At 41.7% G+C, this 24,033-nt stretch overlaps 1 protein-coding gene across 2 annotated transcripts in view; it reads left to right on the forward strand.

Annotated features, from left to right (window-relative positions):
- Positions 1 to 3,527: 3,527 nt before the first annotated feature.
- The window catches only part of LOC137283722 (uncharacterized), a 36,232-nt gene continuing 15,726 nt past the window's right edge, over positions 3,528 to 24,033 (forward strand). For both annotated transcript variants that reach the window (XM_067815388.1, XM_067815389.1), the window contains exons 1-2: positions 3,528 to 3,676; positions 16,242 to 16,330. The gene's annotated coding sequence lies outside the window, so the exon portion shown is untranslated. The remainder of the gene's footprint in view (positions 3,677 to 16,241; positions 16,331 to 24,033) is intronic.

Raw genomic sequence — 24,033 nt, forward strand, 5'->3', positions numbered from 1 at the left:
CGAGACTCTGCCTGGTTTCGGTTCAAATCCAATTTTTACTCCAGTTATGATCCTTTGTTATCTGCACCATATCCGGACGCACGGTGGCGATGGTTCACGACATGTCTTGTGGACAAGGCTGACAGCTAGTTAAACTATTAAAGACAACAGAACACCCGAGACACTTTCTCGCTTACATCACTCACATTGGCATATTATGGTCTGGTCAAGCTGTTCGACAGGAAGCGCATGTTGAGCATGATAGCAGGGTTCTAAGGGAGATAACCCTCGTAACTGAATTGTAACTGTCAGTTACCATGTTCAACTTGACTGATTAGAGGCTGTGTACCACTAGTATACTGATTAGAAGCTGTGTAGTACTATGTTGTACTGCTGAGTTGAAGGACTCCTTGACAAAACGGACTTTTATGTTAACAAAGTTATCACATCGCGAAATGACGCGAGTTTCATTAAAATCTTAGTACCAAGTAGCCTTAGCCCCATGCAGTCAACTTTACAATCACCATATAACTGCCCTTCTCCATCTGCACAACGCCATTTTGTCCAAAACCACAACAATATTTGCTGCTAAGACTGGTCCGGATCAATGGTAATTTTCTATAGTATAATTCTATACTATACTATACTATCAGGCCAACAATCAGGTTTCAGCCCTTTCTAGCAAGTCGGCTTGGTACAAGATTATGCCTTTGCCAGTTCTAGAAAAGGATTAATGAAGCAATGACAGTGGGGGTTAAATCTGGTGGGGCTGTGTTAAAAAGGTTACAGTAAAAGATATTTACGACTGGCAAGATGTTGCACTCTTAGTGAAAGCAGTAAATGGTGAGCCTATTTCACTGAAATTTAGAGTGAGACGACTCTATACTGTCAAAACAGTAATACACTATCTATAATTGGCGTTAATTGCTTCAAACTACACCGGCAAGTCGTCCTGGTGCACCTCTGTGTATGCCTGTTTGGTACAAAGGTCGGCATCGCAGAATGCCACTTAAAATGGTCTTAGCCTACAATCGCTTTGAGCAAATGGATGGCGATTGTAGCCAAAGCCTAAGATCGCGTCCTCAAGTGTTTGTAATCTTTGTAACGCTAAGATGGGTCTGTGAATGTTAGTCCTGGACTCTCGAGGTTTCAGTCTAGCACCTGGGACGTGAACATGTTGCATATTTTACACTTATGGTAACTCTGTAAGCACTTTGCAATAGCATTATATCGACTCGGTTGCGTGATATATCTAACGACAAGCGGTGTAACCAGATATTCATAACTCAAAACTTAAAGAAGCGTCCCCACAATATCACATAAATGTCTTTTTGCATTATTTAGTTTTGATATTACCAGACTCAGCAGATTTAGATAGATTGCAAATATCTAAAGCAAAGGCACAAATTTAGTGCGTAAACCAGCATGTGTGTTGACCTGCAGACATAAGACTGCATCAAGAAGGAATAGATTTCCCACTGCTACACCTATAACCAGTGACACAGTTTACTCGCATTAAAGGTCACATGCAACGTTAAACGCAACTTTGCTGATTCTAATACCTTTCGGCTTGATCCGAAACAAATCATCAAAAATGCTAATTCAACCTATAAAGTTGAACTGGCGATGAAAAAAAGCCCGCGAAATCGGAGTTCAATCGATTCACTAATTTCCCCCCGGCGTTGGGGGAAATGCGGTTTCAACATCTATGCTGCGCTGCGTCCATACCACATGCGCGGTGAATGGGTTCGCGGAGCTTGCAACAGTATACTTAACCGGAGTATGAAGTCGTAAGCAGTTGTCTAATCTTAGTTGTGTACACAAACAAGTAAATAATCTGCTCGTTACATAACAAACAAAACATGCTGACTGTGATAAACGGGGACTATGATCTGCAAATGAACCAGTGGCCTATGAAAAAGCTTCGCTACATTTGAGTGCACACCCACAGGCTCCGACTGGGTTCGGTATCGCGACTGCTTCGTTTCGATGGAAGTACAAAGTATACAAGTACAAAGTGTTGCACTTTTGAATTGCGATTATACGCTTTTAAACCTGTTTATTTGGTTTTTTTTATTTCATATGTCATTTTATATATCATGAATAAGTGATAAATTGTGTTTTAGTTATGTTTGATTTTTTGGTTGCATGTGACCTTTAAACACCATGTACTAGTATGTTTACTGTGAGCGGGAAGGTCGACTGGCGGGAATAAACCTCCTAGATGGAAATGTCTAGGTTTATCAAAAACATCAGATATTCTTGCCTGCCGTTGATCACACGTCACCAAATACACAACCGCACGTATGCAGTACTTCCTGACCACCCACGGACACATACAATCACACAGAATATTACTTACTGAAGAGCAAGTTAGCTGTGTGTTAGTGTTTGTTTTCAAAATACATCTTCTCAGAAAATCATCTATGTAAGGCCACCATATAACAATATCACAAATCACGGCATATTGTAATGACAAAAAAACCAGGATCAAGAAACAAGAAAGTAAATAGTTTCAAGACCTTGCTAGTGAAATATATGGACAAACGTAGAGCAACCCATAGGCATGATCTAAAATTGTAAAATTTAAATTTCCAAGCACTTTAAATTTTAATCTGCATCGGCACGGACTTAAATCAATAAGATTTTAGGCTTGGGTGATAAAAATATAATACATAACCTTCCCTTTAATATCATGGATGACCTTAGCACTTCACAAAAAGTAAAGTTCTTCCAATTAGACATGATTGCCCTATCGACAAAACAACAATACTTCGAGATGTGGATGTACAACTGTTCGGGCAAAATGTCATCAAGCAAAGTGGAGTAGTATTTTATGGATAGGAATTAACATTTGAAAAGTATAACAGCCACTCTATACTAAAATCAATGCTTCGTTAAAGGTGTAGTAACACAAGATACACGTAAACGTCGTTGCAGAATTTTTGGGGACAAACGTTTCTGAGCATCAGAATCCACAGCCCACACACTGTCACACATACCGTGGGTCCCCCATGTACCCGATGTCCCTACTCACTGTCACACATATAATGGGACCTCCGTGTACCTGATGTCCCCACACACTGTCACACAAAAAATGTGTCCCCTGTGTACCTGATGTCCAAACACACTGTCGCACATATCCTGGGTCCCCCATGTACCCGATGTCCCCACACACTGTCACACATATAATGTGTCCCCCGTGTACCTGATGTCCCCACACACTGTCACACAAAAAATGTGTCCCCTGTGTACCTGATGTCCCCACACACTGTCGCACATATCCTGGGTCCCCGTGTACCTGATGTCCCCATGCACAGTCACAAATACCGTGGGCCCCCCGTGTACCCGATGTCCCCACACACTGTCACACATAAGATGTGTCCCCCGTATACCTGAAGTCCACACACACTGTCACACATCTTCTGGGTCCCCTGTATTCCTGATGTTCCCACACACTGTCGCACATATCCTGGGTCCATCGAGTCCCTGACGCATACCGCCACCTGGAGTGACATGTATTGATCACTGACACAGTCTCTCCTCTCAGTCATACGTCCTCGGCGCTACATGAACAGGGTGACACAAAATCGTGGAAGAGTGAGGAGGGAGAGCGAGGATTTCGGTTTCACGAAGTTGATAGCCGCGTGAAGGAGCACGGCCGGTATATGTTTTAACAAGTGCCTATAGAAACCAGGTGAGTGGAATCCTATGACAGCTGTCAAAAACACAATGAAAAGATACAATTTCTCGTATTTCCATATAGGATTTATATAATCATATAGATATCACTTATATTCTGTACAGGACAGAAAATGTCGCACCTGTGTCCAGCCAGTGTGTGTATGACCTATTTCTGTCTCATAAATACAGCATGCCGTGAGTGTTTGATTTATCACAAATCTTTTTCCTAGACCTTGTGTTCATATGAGTTATCACTTGGTATAACATGTCATGTCCTGGCCCTACGGTGCGACTTGAGAACATTTGTTTGTAACTTGGTACATTCTGTGATATCCTAGACCTTCGCTGAGTCAAACGGCAATTTGACTGATCACCTTGAACACAATGTCAGCTCCTAGATCTACAAATTTCGGGAAATTTATCACCTGAAATACTTCGTGATGTCCTAGATAGAGAATCTAATGTCTATACGGTTTATCATCTGAAACACACTGTGATGTCCTAGATCTATAGAGAATCAAATGTTCATAAGATTTACACAATGTCGTGTCCTGTGGCCTTTGGAAATGTGACAAAGGTATGTGCAGTGATGAAGGACCTGCAGATGATATGATGAGATGTTATGACGAGAATCCCATTAATGCCAAATCACTGGCCACCATGAAGCTAGTTCTGAGGGCATTACACAGAAAAGTCGATGGTATAGAAATTCTGGCCGAGAAAGTGTCATGTAGGATTGCAATCCTTCTGACATTTGATCAAAAAAGCTGGATGAATTCTCTAGCTTGGTTAAACGAATGAAACCTGCATACACATCTTCTGGTCGGAGACGAAGACCTGCCAAAACAGTGGAAACATCCTCACTGCTATACACGTCAGAAAATATCCCATCAGCTGGAAAGGTCAAGGTCCCCGTCCTCCGGGACGTCTATTATCGGCCTCACAGTCCCCGAACCGCATCTCTTCTGCCCAGTCCTTTCTGAAATGCTAAATAAAGCATGTCCAGATTTCTCCAAGTTCAGAACCTCCCTTCTCACTGAGACTTCTCTTCAACTTAAAATTCTGTCAAAATTATATTCACAGGCGAAATTTTAGTCTGGGGTGTCTTTCCCAAATCCCAGCAATAACTGGAACAGATCAGTGGAGACCGAAATGCCGGAATGAATTATGTGGCTTCACCACTGCAAATCTTTCCTATGGAGGCTCTGAACTTCTCCGACTACCCTTCAGTCCACAAACGGCCAGTGTTGTCTGAGTGTCGGCGACAGTTTACATCTGAACTTTTAGTTATTTAAACGGATATTTATTGGGACAGTTAAACGGATATTTATACGGTTTCAACAGATAGAAGGTAATGTTTCATGCACATATTATTGATGTCTGATATACGCAGTACTAACACTTGTGTCTTTTAACTTTATAGTGAGTGAGATTAGGTATACCCCATACTCATCAAGATTCCAACTATATGGAGGCGGTCTGTAAATAATCGAATCTAAGCCAGACAATACAGTGATGAACATTATGAACATCGATCTGTGTAATTGGGAACCGATGACATGTGTCAGCCAAGTCCGACCGATCCCGTTAGTCGCCTCTTACGACAAGCATAGTCGCCTTTTATGGCAGGCATGAGTTGCTGAAGACCTATTCTACCCCGCATCTCTTTTCACTTTTAATATATCTCGTTTTTAATGTAACAACCTCACCCATAATTACGTTTGGTTTTAACTTTCATTATTTTCTAACCAACGGCTCCACAACATGCAATAACTGTTCCACTGTTGTCCTCGGCGATAGTGTTCCCCTGTCGTGATGCCGTACATCAAGTAACAATGTACCCATACCTTTCCATATGTTCAATAACTGTTCCACTGTTGTCCTCGGCGATAGTGTTCCCCTGTCGTGATGCCGTACATCAAGTAACAATGTACCCATACCTTTCCATATGTTCAATAACTGTTCCACTGTTGTCCTCGGCGATAGTGTTCCCCTGTCGTGATGCCGTACATCAAGTAACAATGTACCCATACCTTTCCATATGTTCAATAACTGTTCCACTGTTGTCCTCGGCGATAGTGTTCCCCTGTCGTGATGCCGTACATCAAGTAACAATGTACCCATACCTTTCCATATGTTCAATAACTGTTCCACTGTTGTCCTCGGCGATAGTGTTCCCCTGTCGTGATGCCGTACATCAAGTAACAATGTACCCATACCTTTCCATATGTTCAATAACTGTTCCACTGTTGTCCTCGGCGATAGTGTTCCCCTGTCGTGATGCCGTACATCAAGTAACAATGTACCCATACCTTTCCATATGTTCAATAACTGTTCCACTGTTGTCCTCGGCGATAGTGTTCCCCTGTCGTGATGCCGTACATCAAGTAACAATGTACCCATACCTTTCCATATGTTCAATAACTGTTCCACTGTTGTCCTCGGCGATAGTGTTCCCCTGTCGTGATGCCGTACATCAAGTAACAATGTACCCATACCTTTCCATATGTTCAATAACTGTTCCACTGTTGTCCTCGGCGATAGTGTTCCCCTGTCGTGATGCCGTACATCAAGTAACAATGTACCCATACCTTTCCATATGTTCAATAACTAAGTTTCTTTCAGTATTCACTTGAACAATTCAAACTGATGTAAATCATCGGAAACCAATACAGTATTTGTAGTTTATCAAGCTGGCTGAATCGATACATACCTTAACGATTTCGTTTAAGATTTGTAAAGAAATTCGATTAGGATAACGTGGAACATCCACCGGTCGGTCTTAAAGGGACAATAGTGCTGTGTTCAAAGCAAGTTGCATCAATAGCTTGTCCACCATAATCCAGTGTGTTATATTACGTCTCTTTTCATGTATTCATCATGCAGATAGCCCGCATTATATGATCGCGCATCACAGGCTTGTTTTGTTGAGAAAAATAATGTAAAGGACTTAACACACTATATAATCGGGGGTGAACTAAATTCTTAGCCCCTAACGTTTCAGGCGAGATTATCTACAATGTAAGAGACAGTAACGGCAATTCCATGAGGAATATATTGTTTTGTAAAGAATTGAAACTTGATAATAGTTAAATCAGAAATGACAAAAAGCACAGAACTGCATGAGGTTTTCGAGTATAATCACTACCAGAAGGAACGTTAGTGGTCAAAGGAAAATAGACAAATGTTTCAGTCGAAATTAAAACTACTTTTAATAATATATTTGCAAAAGGAAGAGCTTTAATCACTTAGATGTGTCAACTCAACTCTTTAAAAAATCAGTTGCTGCAGTTAGACTGATACAGACTGGATTTCGAACAGTGCGACGCTTACGGTTACCACAAAATCACCAACAGCTGTTTAACACAGTTTAACTACAAGGTCATGTTCGATACCAGCTGGCTGTGTGTTATTTGCACCTTTATCTCTTAATTCTCCACGGCGGATCATCCAATGGGCGTTCCCGATGAAACCTACCACAATAACAAGCTGGACACCTTCCCATGTGGAGCTGCTGTACCAGATATATTGATTTTGTGAATTTTTAAACTTTGTTATACAGATCGGTGATATTCAATCAGACCAGCAGGTAAAAGAAACACAGTATTAGAGCCCGGATGTTGTGGCAGTTGGAAGCAGACTGTCGTAATTCGAACACCCCGGGGTCAGGATGGCAAGGTGGCGCTGTGAGGGGATGAGTTGAGATGACGTTTGTAGTCCTGTGAAAAGGCAACAGGCATAGTGAACGACACCGGCGAATATGGATTGAGTATCATATTTATGTGTGGTGTTGCGTCCAGGTAGTATCTAAGTAATCCTGCTCAGGATAACCACTGTAAAGGATATACATCAAATTATGGGTATATGTGGATATAAGCAGAGATTAAATGGCTGAGGACATGTTTAATGAACAGTCTCTTGTTGTGGGACTCAAGATGCCAACACAAGACATGTGACCAATATTCAACCAGATCATTCGTGATGAAACGCTCAAATTCATTGTCCCAACAAAACGGAGTAACAACCAATAACGCGTTGTAATCTACGTGAAGTATGACACTGCCATCTCATGTTTTCAGTATGTGTCTGGATAGGTGCCAAAGGAACATTCCTCCACTATTCAAAAAGATCATATCCAAAGCCCCGTTCCCTTAGTCCTCCTAGTCACGCTGGGATTCTGAAATCTTCGTCACACGAACGCACTATGATTTATGAAGTCTCCTTTGTATGATCACGGAAAACACTGAAGAACAGTCCCGATTTGTCAAACTGACACAATCTTCATCATCAGTCCGAACTTGTCTGCCTGTGGTGTCGGGTTAGTGGGGTGCGAATGCATGCCCTTTGTCTCCGAGGAAACTCTCCCTGCTGTCGTTCAGCAGGTGATTTCTCAGGCTAGTGGCGGACATGAAGTAATGGCGGCAAAGTGCAGTCAGGAGTAACATGACAATGTCAACCATCTGCATATATCGCTGTTAGCTGATCTAATATCCACTCTATGCTTTGCTGACCACCCCTACAACATGCCCTTGTATTGACCCAATTTCAAGTACGCCTGTGTGTCTGCCGAATTCTTCGTCGTCAAACGACTGAGATGCACAGTTGTTTTCAGTCCTCAGTAACAAACATTGTGGTGCTTTCTCATATTATATATCTCAAAACACAGTTGTGAGCAAGCCACATCTGTCTATTTTTTCAGTCGTCAAAGGCTGAAGTTCAGAAGTACATTCACATGTGGCAAAATGTTAACTTAAAGTACTCTGATAGTGAAGTGTATTACGTCTCGGATCAATATCTGCTTGGGGTTCCGGGGATTTATTGTTTGTACAGTCCGGGATATGATGATATGATGGGGTGATAAGATATGAACATACGGTATGAGGGTACTTATACTGAGCATGCCACAGAGGGGCATGTCACGTGTTTTGTGTTGGAATCTTATATATACATATATATACGTTAGACGTTATTACTTTTTCTGTATAACAGTGCTGTATGTCACTTGTATATCTGAGCATATGATAATAGTGGAATAATACATATTAAACGCCAGGGTTCGAATCCACTAAACGGTCTCATAGCACTACGATATTCGTTAGAATGTGACAAGCTATAGAGTTACGGACGGTTGTAACATTACGAACGCTTTATGTTATGGCATAGTAGTTAGACTATCACACACACAAAATCACGCACACACACGCTCACACACTAACACACACATACACACATCATCAGCAATAATCAGTTATTTAACAAATAATAACTGTTTATTGGCATTCGAAAGTCAGAAAGGATCGGGTCCCAATACTAGCGGTTACTTTTGCACATCGGGCTGATTCGAGACCCAAATACGGAAATAACCGTGACTTTAATGACCATATCCAACTTAACACCAAGTGCCAGATAAGCTGTGAACGAATGCCTTGAACTATGACAGTTTTAAGTATTTCATATTAACGGTATAGGTAACACAGACAAAATGTTTCATACAACACCAGAACAGTCTCTCTGTTAGTCTTCGGTTGGGTCCAGATTCCGTTACGTATACATACGGCATACGTATAGTTGGAATATTTGTATGTTCGGGGTTACACAAACTAACAAATGATTAAACAATTCACAATACTATGCAGCAGAGCTGTATATGAGTCCACTGGATGCAGTTTCATTTGATGCATTTGCAGCTTTGTTCAGAATTATTAAGGCGTTTTATTGTGCTGTGCGGTTTTCACACAGTTCGATTTCACTTGATATCAGTTTCATGCTGGCCAGTCTCATTTGATGGGTTTTCACATCGTCCAGTTTCACTGAGTGTAGTTTCCTTATGGTTCAGATTCATTTGATGTGGTTTTCACATGGCCAAATTTCATTTGATGTGGTTTTCATTTGCTCAAGTTTCACTGGATGTGGTTTTCATATGACCAAGTTTCATTGGATGTGTTTTTTATATGACCAGGTTTCATTGGATGTGGCTTTCATCTGGCCAAGCCAGGTTTTATTTGATGTAGTTTTCTTATGATAAAGTCTTATTGGGTGTGTTTTCATATGGCCAAGTTTCATTGGGCGTGGTTTCTACTCTTATTTAATCTGCCTACATAATTTAGCTGCATGCAGTTTCAGTGATAACCGTTGTAATTTTTACTTGCATGCTCTATCGTTACTGTTACTGAAATATTATTAGTACATACATGTACATGTTTACAAAGTATCCCACTGGTTGTGAAATATCAACCCTCAACAATATTGCGAAATATGTTTCTCAGCCATGGCGTGACCGTACAAGCCGAGGTCGCTGTTGGAAACAACAGGTCGGTAATCCATACTAGGTAGTTATAAATATTTAACATTTATTTTCAAATCTATTGATTATGGTAATAATAGAAACAATATTCGGAGCTATAGGTCAATAGCCTGATCTACAGGTACACCACAACCCATTCCATGTCTGTTCATTGGCTAGAGAGAAGCATCTGCTTTACAGCAGCACGACAGCAGCGGCACCACGTGATCTTGTATATACATCGTCACGCGAACAACCTGACTCAGCGATGTAATGTATAATATATTGGGGAAAAATCACACGAAAGGACAAGGGTTCTCTTATTTTTCCACGGTTTCTTCACAAGCTGTGTGTCGCATACCTTGTGAAGAAACCGGGAGACATTTAAAAAATTTTTTCCCCTCAGTATATAGTTAGAGTATTTAGAGGACTGGTATATCGTTTATGTTTGTAAACATAAGAACATGTATCCTAGTATCATTTCGACTTTCGATTTACTTTCCAATTTTCTTTGCGTTTGCAGAAATTGAACGAGTGGTCAGATGTGTTCATAAGTATAGTGTAATGCTAATATTGAGTGAGGCGTTCGGATGTTATCTTCACACTTTCATGGTGCTTTTTGAAGATGAGTTTTTCCAATAACTTTACATCTGAATGGGACCTGAATGCGGAAAATGCGTCGATGAGATTTTTTCGACTTTGTTAAAGAATAAGTTTAACTGCAATTTCATAATTAAACATTTTAGAAGTCACAAGGCTTTAGGTTTAAGCGATTCTTTTTTTGTCACCCAGTTATTTTCAAAATCTTCGGTTGCAAATTTAACAGGTAAATGATTGGCAATCTAGGTGATTGGAAAGGTGGTGGGGTTAAATTTTAAAATATATGAAAAAATTAAGCAGAGAGTTATATAGGACCTGGTGGATTTTGTTTGTTCAGGCAATTGTTGAATTTAGATCAGTTTTAGTAGAACTGTTTTAAGCGTTTACATTATGATTGGTTGGTTGGTTGGTTGGTTGTTTAACGCCGCTCTCAGCAATATGGTTTTCGCTCTGTATGGATTCGGTCTGCAAATAATCGAGTCTAGGCCATACGTTCCAGTGATTAACAGCATGAGGATCGATCTACACAAATAGGATACAATGACATGTGTCAACCAAGTCAGCGAGCCGAACCACCCTATCCCGTAAATCGCCTCTTACGACAAGTATGAGCTGTTCGAGAATAATTCTGTAAAATCTTGTATAAAGGAATCAGCCCACAACATACAACCACATAAATCATGCGATGGAAGTGGAGTTCTTACAGGGAATCAAAAGGGTTGTGTGATCCAGAAAACCAAAAAGACATCGTTCGCAAGATATACTGTATCGTCTGTAAGGCCCTAGGCCGCTTTTAGACTACAGATGGAACGATATTCTGTCTGTTGTCAACGCTGATGACGTTCTGCTTGTGGCGTCAGTAAGTGCTTCAAAACCATTACCACCTCAAGGGCGTTGTTGGTTCCTGTGTACAGATTGAATTAAACCTTCACCAACAACACATTAACCTAACTCAGCTAGAATCTCTTATTGCTTATTGCATTTCGCCCTGATCCAACTTGTTCGCAGCGTTTAGCTGGGACAGAAATAGACAGCTGTAACAGCTGTGTTGCATAACGAGCAGAGGGTGTGTGATTGTAGCACTCCGGTACAAATGACCTAGTGTAATTTGACTGTGCATGTGCGAGATGGTGGCGTCATGAGGAGCCTGCACGTGGCGTTGCGTGGCGTGGCGTGGCGTGGCGTGGCGTGGCGTGGCGTGGCGTGGCGTGGCGTCAGTTATTGTTTCCCATCTACAGCCTACCTGTTCCTCTTTAACTGTTCCTTGTTTTGCACAACCGTTAGAAACTGTGACGTGGATACTGGATATAATTTAGTGTTGGTCCAGCATATGCCGACAGGGAATTATGATGTTTAATTTGAGAAACGCATGTCAATTTCAAGTCACTGTCAATTCGTGTCGCAGCCTCGCGAATCCTGCGCGAAGCTACCACTATTACTCTAAAACTGCACCCCGCCGGACCCCATACAAAGGATAGCCTTCAGGTGAATCGAAATTAGGTATTCCGCACGAGAGTACAATTTTACTCCACTTTTAGCAATATTCCAGCCATATCACGACGGGGAACACCAGAAATGGGCTTCACACATTGTATCCATGTGGAGAATCAAACATGGGTCTTCAACGTGACGAGCGAACGCTTTAACCACTGGGTCCCTCCGGCCCCTTCAGCATGAAGGCTAAACCACTTGTTAAAGTACACCAGTAGTGTGTATATGTCAAACCACTGTGGCATACATGTATGTTTCCCGTGAGTGCTTTGAGCAGTTTTTCAGTTAAATCAGAGAATATTTTGAGGAATGTCACACACACACTCACACACACTCACACACACATATATTACATACATACGTACCGAATGTATGAATCCTGAATAAAAACACAATATTCAGATTCCGGATTCGAATCCCCGAATCCGTATCTAACTTCATGTTACTGGACGTTTACCGCTATGGCTGCGACTACAAATAGGGTTGGCCGGGGCGAGCCGGGATTCGAACCCAGAATCATAGGATTCTTTCATTCCCTTGAAGATTAAAAGTAGATAATTAACAGTTATCACTGCTGGTTTTGTGACCCCAAGGCGTTTTATATTTTCACTCAAACATAATTATTTGTTTAAATGAAATACTCTGTATTGCAATCTTCAGTTGTCGCTACAAATAATCGAATATATTTTGAGCACACAAAGCGAACTCCTCACCGATAAATTAACATACATAGTTCATGGACGTTCAAAGATACATATAGAGTTACTTAGATGAAGGCATATTACATTACGATCAATAACCCGACAGCCACGTCTAATGGCTTTCCTGGTGTGTGAATGAGCTGATTCACAGCGAGAACTGCCATAACTATATCTACACTCTCCCTGAAAAGAAACGCTCGGTGATATTGATATATGCAATTTCAAATATTTTTTCAAAATTTGCGTGTGATTGCTAAAATTTGCCATTATATCGCTGGTTTCTAACGAATGCCCAGCACACACACAAACACACAAACACACACACACACACACACACACACACACACACACACACACACACACACACACACACACACACACACACACACACACACACACACACACAAACAAATAAAAAAAACCCCAAACAAAACACGTACTTTCGGACATTTCATGCACGTTCACGTTCGAAAGTGTCATCTTCCATGGAAATACATGTATCATGGTTCGCATTATGCACGTGCAGGTCAGAGGAACCGTGACCAGTGACACTGCCCGTAAAGCCCGTTTTGCTTTTACTGGCATATTTCAGGTACATGACACTTAAGAATAACGTTATGCAGCGACTCACTGCTTTAAATCGAAAATTTGCCACTGGGCGTCTGGAGGATGGGTAGACACAATCTGGCGTTGCACGCCCTGTCGATGTTCACCAGAGTAAATCCGTCGTTCATTGGTTGGATATCAACAATCTTATTCTTCGTCATATCGTCCTCGTAGTACCTAGCATTATCACGGTATCATGCGGTATATATACATGCGGGTACTCCATTAGCAGTACCCGTGAAGGTCCGGGTTAGAATATTGGCCTTCAGTAACCCATGTTTGTCGAAAGAGGCGACTAACGGGATCGGGTGATCAGGCTCGGTGACTTGGTTGACACTTGTCATCGGTTCCCAGTTGCGCACATCGATGTTCATGTTGTTGGTTACTGGATTGTCTGGTCCGATAAGAGTGTTTTGGAGATTGTTGTCATATAGCTGGAATATTGCTGAGTGCTGCGTAAAACTACAAGCAATAGCCTACACAGAGAAGTCTAACTTTATGCAGCTAAATATTATTCAGTACACAGACCAAACCATACAGGACATGTAACAATTCAGTGTCTTCAGAATGAGAACAGAACAGTGTTTCCATGGCCTATTAAATCACCCTAAAACAACTCCATTGAGCATGTGTAGGACGCGCTCGGCCGACGCATATGTGAACGTCAACCGGCGTCCCAGACGTTTGGTCAGCTATCGCAGGCATTGCCAGAAACACAAAGACTTTCCAGTCCATGCCGAGACGATGCTGAGGAGTTTTGGGGACTCATGTTGGCAACAACAAACACTGAAGACTACGTCGAACTGGGGACGGACGTTTTCACTTATGTATTTTTCCTAAGCTTTTTAACAAGCATTTGATCTTTTATGCTGTGACGTTTAGCTACAACTGATGTGTTATCCCACTTTGATAATAAATTTGTGAAAATACACTTTTGCGTTTCTTTATTGGGAGAAGTATAGTTGCGAACTTTCCGTTGCACGTACAATCACCTGTTTATGGTGCTTTTCTTCGCTTGGAGAGCTCTCAGAGATAACGGTATCTGATTTCAACTGTAGCTTAAACGATCCATGGCTCGGACATCGTCTTGACATTAAAGTGACCGGTAAGCAATGGATTCAGGCTCGTTGCAAGTTGGACATACTTTGTCAAAGTGATTTTTGCGTCTTGAGTGCTTTGAGTCACAGGTATGAGTAAGCAACGACGACTCTCTTCCATCTGAGTATAGGTATGGCTTATGGTTGGTCTTGGATTGAACTGCAAATACGATGTGAAAGTTTTCAAGCACAAGCTGGCTGGGTAACAAACTCTATGCGTCCGACTCTTTACACACAAATAATGTACATATCTCGAAAGCTTTGATAAGCAATCAGTGCCGTACACCAAACAATGAAACACCTGTTGCTATTGTTAGGGGTTTGTCACATAATTCATTGTTTATGGACAGATGCCAGCTGAACAACAAAGGGTTCGATAGAGCTAATGGTGAAGTGATTGCTATCCGTCCACTGGCAAGCACACGTGGACGAGAGAAGTGGACGAGATACACAGTTGCACAAAATATCGCAATGTGAGCGTTAAGCCTTTCCATTGATATCATATACGCCATCTTGTTTTATGTTCATCGAATTTTAGGAATCGGTCGTAGATGGAATACCAACTGTTCAAAGACACTCTCAGTTACGTTCCTTTCACATTTGTGAACGTCTGTTGCATTGATTCATAAACCAAGTGGGCAAGGAAACCATCACAAGGCTTTTACTGGGCACGGTCTTCAAACTCACACCATAGCGTTGCTCAAGGCGATAGAAATTACTAATGAGACAAACCTCAGTGTTTCTGGGTCCGTAGTATCTTTGCCACATATTGCGTCCTTGTCGTTGTAATCATTGCCACCCTTCTGCACGATGTAATCTTGTTTTGTCAATCTGCTTCTGGGTGCAGTCGTGTTGTGGCAGCCTTTGCCATCCTGCTTCTGCTCTGTGGTGCAACCTCCCTGTCTGCCTCTTACGGGTCCAGGAGTCCCGTTTGTAGTCTGCCTCAATTGAAGACCTCACTAAATAACACATAAGAACCAGCTGGACATTGTGTTTCCGACGTTCTTGCTGCTTGCCGAGACGTCGAGTTCATATAGGTTCTTATGCACCACGAAACATGAACAGGCGGAACACGCTCCAGTAAAATAACAGCAGCCCCAGCACCGTTTCAAAGTCAACGTGCTAAGCTTCTACAAGCACCTGTCCAATCTCCCACCTGTACTTTTAGCTTTTTCACACACACATTTACTACGACACATTTACTACGGGACAGTGATAATGCTGACACAGCATGTGAATCCTGTTATCAGATCAGGAGTGATTACTAGTTGTATGACAAAAGTGTTTTGAAGAATCAACTGTTAAACGTCTCTGTCATGACAGTCAGTGTATCCGCTACAGTCACTGGCAACGCTAGTGAATGTCACGGACACCGCAAGTCCCGTTCAACTGATCTGGATAAATCGAGTTCAGATTCTGTCTTATCGGTTGTCAAACATAACGCGTTGAAGACCGAAAACAAATATAGATTGCTGAATGACAATTACATAAATGTTTTCAAACACTTAACGCATGACTCTAAAGGGGCCAAAGGCAGTTTCTATTGGGTGTAAGAAGCGAAATCGTAGAGAACGGATTAACACCTGATCACTGAACATCGGTGATGGCTCCAAGTGTTCCTGAAAAGCTTAACGACTTGAAGTTGTTTTAGAAACCACTTAAACATACTTTAACAATGTAATGAAAAAGATGCTGCAAATCTTTCTGTGTTTCAGTTCATGTGCTTGTTTTTATCTCCCAGTCATCAGAGATATTTCATGCGTTATCCATATGTCAGTAAGACTCAATTGTTTGTTTCAGGCGTCCGGGCACTGGTGCACTAATTTACATCTGGCGGGGTGCAGTGTGAGAACTGGCCAAAGCATGTCTGAGGCTTCCTAGCAGTGAAGGTAAGGCGGCGCTGTCTCAACATCATTCTAGAGTAATGGAGATAATATTACAACATCATTCTAGAGTAATGGAGATAATATTACAAAATCAGTCTCGAAAGATGGAGATAATATTACAACATCATTCTCGAGCAATGGAGATAATATTACAACATCATTCTAGAGTAATGGAGATAATATTACAACATCATTCTCGAGCAATTGAGATAATATTGCAACTGTACATCATTCTCGAGTAACATCATTCTACATTAATGGAGATGGCATCACGACATCATTCTAGAGTAATGGAGATAATATTACACCATCATTCTAGAGTAATGGAGATGGTTGTGTGTGAGACTGGCATTCTAGAGTAATAAAGATTGTATCAGAATGACATTCTTGAGTAAAGGAGATGGTATTCAAATATCATTCCGGCGCATTACAACAGCCTACAGCATACAACACAGTTATGCACCCATATCAAACACATCACCATTGACTGACCGTATCTTGTTGTCATGTACTTTCCCTTGTCCGTCAATTCAAACACCAGGACAAGTAATAGTGAAAGGTATTTGCATGTATACGGCTCTAGAACCTCCACTCAGATACTGGTGGACTGATCAGATTGTGTTCTGGATATAATCTGAACTCCTTCAGGATAATACACACCAAGGTGCTGTTCGGCTTAAGAAAGGTTTGCATACACATTACCATGTCATCCTACTTGGTACCCATGGCAGTTGAACAAACGCATAAGTACAACAGACGCAACTAAAGAATCTTCCAGTGTGGAGAGATTGGAATTCAGTTTGCTATGAGAGACTGCGTCGCGAGGCTATGCGGTATCATGACCTCAATCAAGCTGAATCACGGAATGTGTTTAGTTGAAAACACAGGCGACCCGTCTGACTAAAAGCTTATTAGAATTTGAGAACACATTACCCTCAAGCAGACCAATCCGGTCAGCTTAGGCGCTAACACTGAACGTTGCGGTCGGCCACGTCAATCTCCAACATAGGGACAGTGTCTGTTCATTTCCTCGCTCTGCGGGATAGGAAACAAGCCCTAAACCTGCATTTGTTCTGCGGTAAATGTCAACTGTTAAATGTGTACAGGTGTCCCGTGTGTGGGCAGTCTGGAACCAGTGGCCTTACCATAGCCTATAGAATGACACAAGTGAAAGACCGACGTGGACATTTTGCTTTAAGAAGGAAGGATACACTCAGTAGTCTGTATAACAGAGGTGATCAGTTATGCTCAAAAAACCTTGTCGCAATTTGACAAATTGGCATTTCGACTACGTATGGTATTGTGTGAAAAGTGAGTGAGTTTTACACCGCTTTTAGAAATGTTCCAGGAATATTCAGAAATGGGCTATGTGTGTGTGTGTGTGTGTGTGTGTGAGTGTGTGTGTGTGTGTGTGTGTGTGTGTGTGTGTGAGAGAGAGAGAGAGAGAGAGAGAGTGTGTGTGTGTGTGTGTGTGTGTGAGTGAATTGTCAGTGTATCTCGTCGTGGGTAACTGTGTAATCGGTGCGGTGACCAAATCAAAACACCTGCTATCACGATCTGATAACAATTAGAATAATCAGCGACGTTACCTTTGAAGGAGCAACTCTTAATGACCAAACATCGACCACATGTCTGCTTGGTCATCTTTGACTAATGTATATATATTTAGATCGCGCAATTCCCTACGTGGTGGTTTCTGTAGACACGCATGAAAGCAAATATCTGGCACCATTAGCGAGTGAGTGAATGAGTTTCATTTCACGCCGCACTCAACAATATTTTAGCTATATAGTGGCAGTTTATAAATAATCGAGTCTGATCCACTGATCAACAACATGAGCATCGATCGCAGTAGGCGTACGATGACATATGTCAACCCAGCAAACGAGTCTGACCACCCTTTCGACAAGCATGGGTTACTGAAGATCAATTTTAACCCGGATTTTCACGAGTCATGACAAGGTATGCTTGACTATGGTGGTGTTCCTACCGAGGAAGGTGTAGTTGGTGGAGAAGCTGGAGAAGTCGCCGATGGAGACGCTGGTGACAACGCTTTGGAAGACTCCTGTGTAGTCGATGATCCGGTCGCACCAGACGCCGTTGGTCCATTCGACGTTGTTTCGGTGGAAGATCGTGTGGATGACGATGACAATGACGACGACGATGATAGTGTTGATGAACTCGTGTCACCATAATAGCAGTGTATTATTAGAAGTTATAACAGTGCACCTGACGCGCGGTTTATAATGGTATGTTATAATTTCAAAAATATGAAATTACGTTTTAAATATCAGTAGATACCGTCTAAGGCTTTACATGACGAATATCATAGGATACAGGTATTTCGCATCGCGTATAGAATAGAAAGGCTTGCGGAATACAATTTGTACTCCTAATATGTGATATTACCATAGTAACTCAAATCATTTTGTCTCACGCATATGTACAAATCAATCCCGTACTGTTGCACCGGATGTGTCTATACATACTTATTCCATGCTATACATTTGATAGCCAAATCCATTTCCTTATTTATATGAATAATATCATATCGATCCTTCTCGATGGTCTAAACAGCTGAAGGTGCGCCCACGAAAATGCCGTGTTATATTTAACTGATTTATTTGAATGGCAGTGGTTTTTTTACCGACGGGAAATTAACAGGGAGCGCATTCCTCTTCCAGGAAGTAAGATCAGGTCTCTGAGGAGTGATACAGATTACTGGAAACCCAGGAAACGAATGTTGATTGAAAATTCCAATTATTCCACGTAACAGTGACTATTTACGTGGCTAGGACAGCGTGTGGCCTTTTGACGCCACTGTTGGTACTGGACGCCATTACTTGGGCAACCCAAGATAGTACCTCCAATTGAATGAGTAGAGCCGGTAACAGGTCAATTTTGTTGCTAACAATCCTCGAGCTACATTAAGCAAGTGAGGACGTCATCCTTGTACCAGTGTCAACCAGTGGTTGCTGAGATCCACACGTCGTAACGCACGGTCAAGCCGTGTTTGGTTTGTCTTCCGCTGTAAATGGAAGTATGTCTGTTGAAAGGTACAGCATTTATTGAGGGATGGAAATTGTGCCAAGGTAATGTTGCCCTTTTTCCGAGAATGTCGTGTCATACTAAACTGTTGTTCTTCGTTGAACCGATTTCATCTGTTTTGGATCCCTCATACTAAACGGCTCACCGAAACAAAATTATACATCCATGTTTGTTGACGGCATAACCTGAAACAAACCGGAAATGGCTATTTGATGTTTACGTGTTTCATAGTTTTGTTTTGGTCCTTTCAACTGCAGTATTTCAGCGACTTGTTCTAGACCAAAACATTTTTAATGAATTGTAATGTGTCTTCATATATTCCTATATACCTTTTTATACCTATTTTCAAGTGATTACTTTTTATGTCCGCACTGTGAAGGACATACTCGAATGTATTGCACCATGATCATTATAGATAATAAATAATACACGTCGAATTTGAAATTGTAGACAAGTGTACTTGATTAGGCAAATGTATCATCATGCGTTTCCTTTATAATATAATGCACGTTTCCTCAGCTATGTTACCTGAAATTAAGGTCACTATCGTGGTAACATTTGGTGACATTTTCCTGTTTGCTAACGTTCATGTTATTGCCATGACATTCTCGGATGAACAGATGTTTGTTATGAAAACGTGTGTGTTTTCAACAGTGTCAGTGATACGAGTTAAACAAACAGGATTTATTAATGCTTGCACTATCTCGCAAAGCTGTTGTCAGATCACTGTCGCTAATATGCAATGACATGCGAGGGACATTATTTTTCTTGTTCCAAGTTAGCTAAAGAAACCGCGCACCTGTCGCAGAAAATCCATAAATAAACACATGCTGTTAACATGTTGTTGATGAACACCCCGGGATGAAGTATAAGCGTACAAGGACTATTCCGATATAAGCCATGGTGACCACAATCAGCTTAAGAAGGCAAACACTGGTCTCTAATCTGTGCACTGGTTCCGTAACATTGAGTATGGTTTTACGCCATGGTGACTTAAAGTCACTTAAGTCACTCGACTTAAATGTCAAAATGGTGTTAAAAATGATGTGAATGCATCACTGAAAATCAGTGATGACACCAGGTGTTCATACACAAACTGTAATTATCTCCTGCTCAACAAAACAAACTTCCAGGTGCATCTGTAAGGTTTAACGTATCCGTGCCCAAATACATCGCGTGACAGCAGAACAACATCCAAAATCAAAACAACTTTATGAATAGAAATATTCGGAATACGGAAATATTACTTTATGCACAGAAACGGACATTGATGACAAACCAGTTATTCATGTGTCATAGATGAAAAGCAGGTGTCATTACAGAGGCGGATACGTCCTGTAGATGAGTGTCGAGTACTCGCGAAACTGTAAGACGATCGGAGAACCATCCCTAGCTGGACAGCAACCTACTCGTAGTCCTGTACACTCCCGATAACGCTGTTTAGAGATCTAAGTCTAGAGATAATGCTAGTAATCTGCAGGATAGGAAGGTTGAAATGAACAATCACCAACAGCGTAATATGGTTCACTATCGCGTTATATGCCATTGATCTCGGTGGTTTGGAAGTTTTACAAGATTAATATTCACGATCAAAACCTTTTCAGAGCAGGGTTGGGTGTTCACAGAACCCATTACAATACGACGTTACAACGTGCGTCTCCTGACAGGCGGTCCGGCACCACATCCTCAGTCCCGTAATGTAGCCATTAAGGCCACTAACATTGTGATTTTATATACGGTACTATCGGAAATGCTCAAATATGCTTCTCAAGCCAGATATACATTGCAGGACTATGGAAATCACATGTGACAAAATATCCTTACTGACACTGTGATCAACCTGGAAATGTATTTTTACAGGCAAGACGCGCCTGATGCTTGAGGTAATTACCTGACACCAGTCCCTAGGTGACGACCTCCACTTTTGCTGGTGCAACTGTCACCTGAGTTGGGTGTCGTCACAGTATATTATTGTATTGTACTTTATACAAGAGATACTAATTAACTTGTGTACGGTATAATATATACTTGGAAACTGAAGTAATACATAGAACGAAGGCGGAATGTTTGATTTATCGATTTTTTGTTCTACAGATGATTTATTTCCCTAGTCTTTGTGTTTAGATCCGTATCCAAATCTGTACTCTACAGTGGTATATTTATTGGTTCTATGTTGCTATTGCATACCCACAATTGATCTTGTGAGCGAGCGAGAATTTGTGGCTGGTAACTGACGTCTGCTGTAATAATAGCAAAAGGCTGCGTTATTCAACCAGTTGACCTGAGTGGCATCGTGATCATATTTTGCCTCCAGGATATTTGTCGTGTACTTTACTGGCTTCGTATTCAGGCGAATTTTCCCCATGCGTTAACTTTCGTCAACATTGCAAGATGTCAGAAATTTGTGAAATTTCTAGACTATCTGTGGATGGCGCACAGTTTATGAAATAACTCCCAATCAGACATCAGGGTGGGTAAGCTCGAAATGTCACCCCCTCAAATGCATTTAATCAGACCAGACACCAAGAGATACGGTGAATTAACCCAGATGTAAGGAACGTCTACAATGTTTACTGGACCGTCGGGCTGGCCAGCTGGAAATCTAGCCCGTCTCGGTCTGTCGGAGAGGCCTTATTTCATACAACGTGTGGTTCCCTGACGTTGTGACAAGACAGTGGCACTATAGAGTTGTTCAGATTGCGCAGTAGCTGATGTTCCAAGCAGTCCATGAACACACCACCATTCGCCAGTTGTCTAATTCTCTAACAAACACAACAGCCTTGGCACCGTGTGCAAACCAGGGACACGTTTACCCTCACCTGATAGAACCGTGGGTGCTTTCGCCTGGGACAGGAGACACAAGTGGTGAGTGGAACGATTCTTATTCACCCCCGCTTCATCAGAGTTAATTGTCCCGTAGGAGAGCTGCGATAAGCACGAATGGTGGTCTCATAGAGAGGACGGAATATTTTTTCCTGACCACTTTTCGATATTCGCCACTTGTAGTGTGTTGAAATTACATATCACGGAAAGCAATAATTACTGTGGTCCGTAAAATATTTTCTACATCTTCAATTCATTCCTTCCGAATTTTACAACATGCCGGGGGAAACCTGCTGCTCATATGGCTTGCACATTACTGTACGCAGGATCACACTTCATCAAAGCAAATAATCGTCTTGCTTTTGAGACATAACCGTCCTTTTCATATTTCTCACACTATTGACTTCTAGGTACCAAAGTTCCAGACACTTGGCATTCTCAACGAATAACTGGTTTCCCTCTCTCTTTATCAAATTTGTTTAATATAAAATATGGTCTTTACTTTTAGTGGGGTGTTCACCCGAGACGCTGGGGACCCCCACAATAAGTGTAGTCTTGTTGACGTTATCGGATCTTACACTTTGAGGCAATGCCTGCATACGTTGCTATCTTTCGAAGTCCGTTCCCCGCTTCTGTGCCAAATGTGTCTGCGATATGTGCCATGCTCGTCACGTAGATGTGGTTTCGTCAATAGCCGTAGATTAGTACGTTACCAGCACATTAATGTGATGTAATGACATAACCTCGTCTAGGCCTGACAGCCAGTGTGTTAACGACATCAGGGACAAAGACTGTATATTGATTTTGATGAGCTGCCCATCAGTTATACTACCCAATGGCTATTACATCCCTGTCCGCCGTAGGGTTGTATGTTCTGTATAACTAACCTGTCCTAGACATGGGTGCAGTTCAAAGTGCAGTACAAAGCAACCATAACACTGCATCAGTCGTAAGTCAAAGTTAAGGTATCACCTTAGTGCTAAGATCGCTTTATACAACAGCCCGTGTTCTTTCAAGAAAACAATCTTGAAGTCTGTACAACTATAGAGTCCTAGGGACGTATATATAGTACAAAGTAACAATAACTGCAATTGACCTGTTCATTCAAGGCAATTAATCCTCTTTAGGCATGTGTACTTAGTACTGGCCTGTTCATTCTGTACACCCAACCCATTCAGGGTCTGCAGGTTCAATATAACCTGCCCCTCCTGGACCTGTCACTAGCCTGCCCCGGGTCGTCCACTAAAGGGCAGTCGTATGTATTGCATCAGAAGGTTGGTTTGTTGTTTATCACCGCACTCAGCTATATGACGTTCCATGTGAATCTAGCGATCAACAGCATGGCTATCGGTTTACGCAAATGGGAACCGATGACATGTGTTAACAAAGTCAGCAAGCCTGACAACCTGATCCCGTTAGTCGCCTCTTACAAGGGGCATGGGTTGCTGAAGACCAATTCTAGCACGGACCTTCAAGAGCCCCGAGGGTGAGTTGGATTTGGGACCTTTGAGTAGAGTTCAAACACACAACGTCAGCTTGATGTCGGATGGAGGCCCAAACTAATCCAGGCGATGTTTACCATTCTGATGAACCCCAAGAGAAGGGGCATGGCACTGGCAAACCCAGCCAATACATTTGGGGTTAATCGGGATTCGAACTAATGATCATAAATTTCTGGTATTCCTTTGAAAGGCAGCTCTGCAGGTGCCCTCAATAGCAGTTGAAAATATGTCAGTCACGGTCACAGGAAGTTTAGCATGTTCCTCGGGATTAGCCTCGAATATTAATAGATGATATATTATGCCAAAATATACACATATATATGCTTACACAGG

The sequence above is a fragment of the Haliotis asinina genome, chromosome 5 (genome assembly GCF_037392515.1).
Source record: "Haliotis asinina isolate JCU_RB_2024 chromosome 5, JCU_Hal_asi_v2, whole genome shotgun sequence".
NCBI lineage: Eukaryota > Metazoa > Mollusca > Gastropoda > Lepetellida > Haliotidae > Haliotis > Haliotis asinina.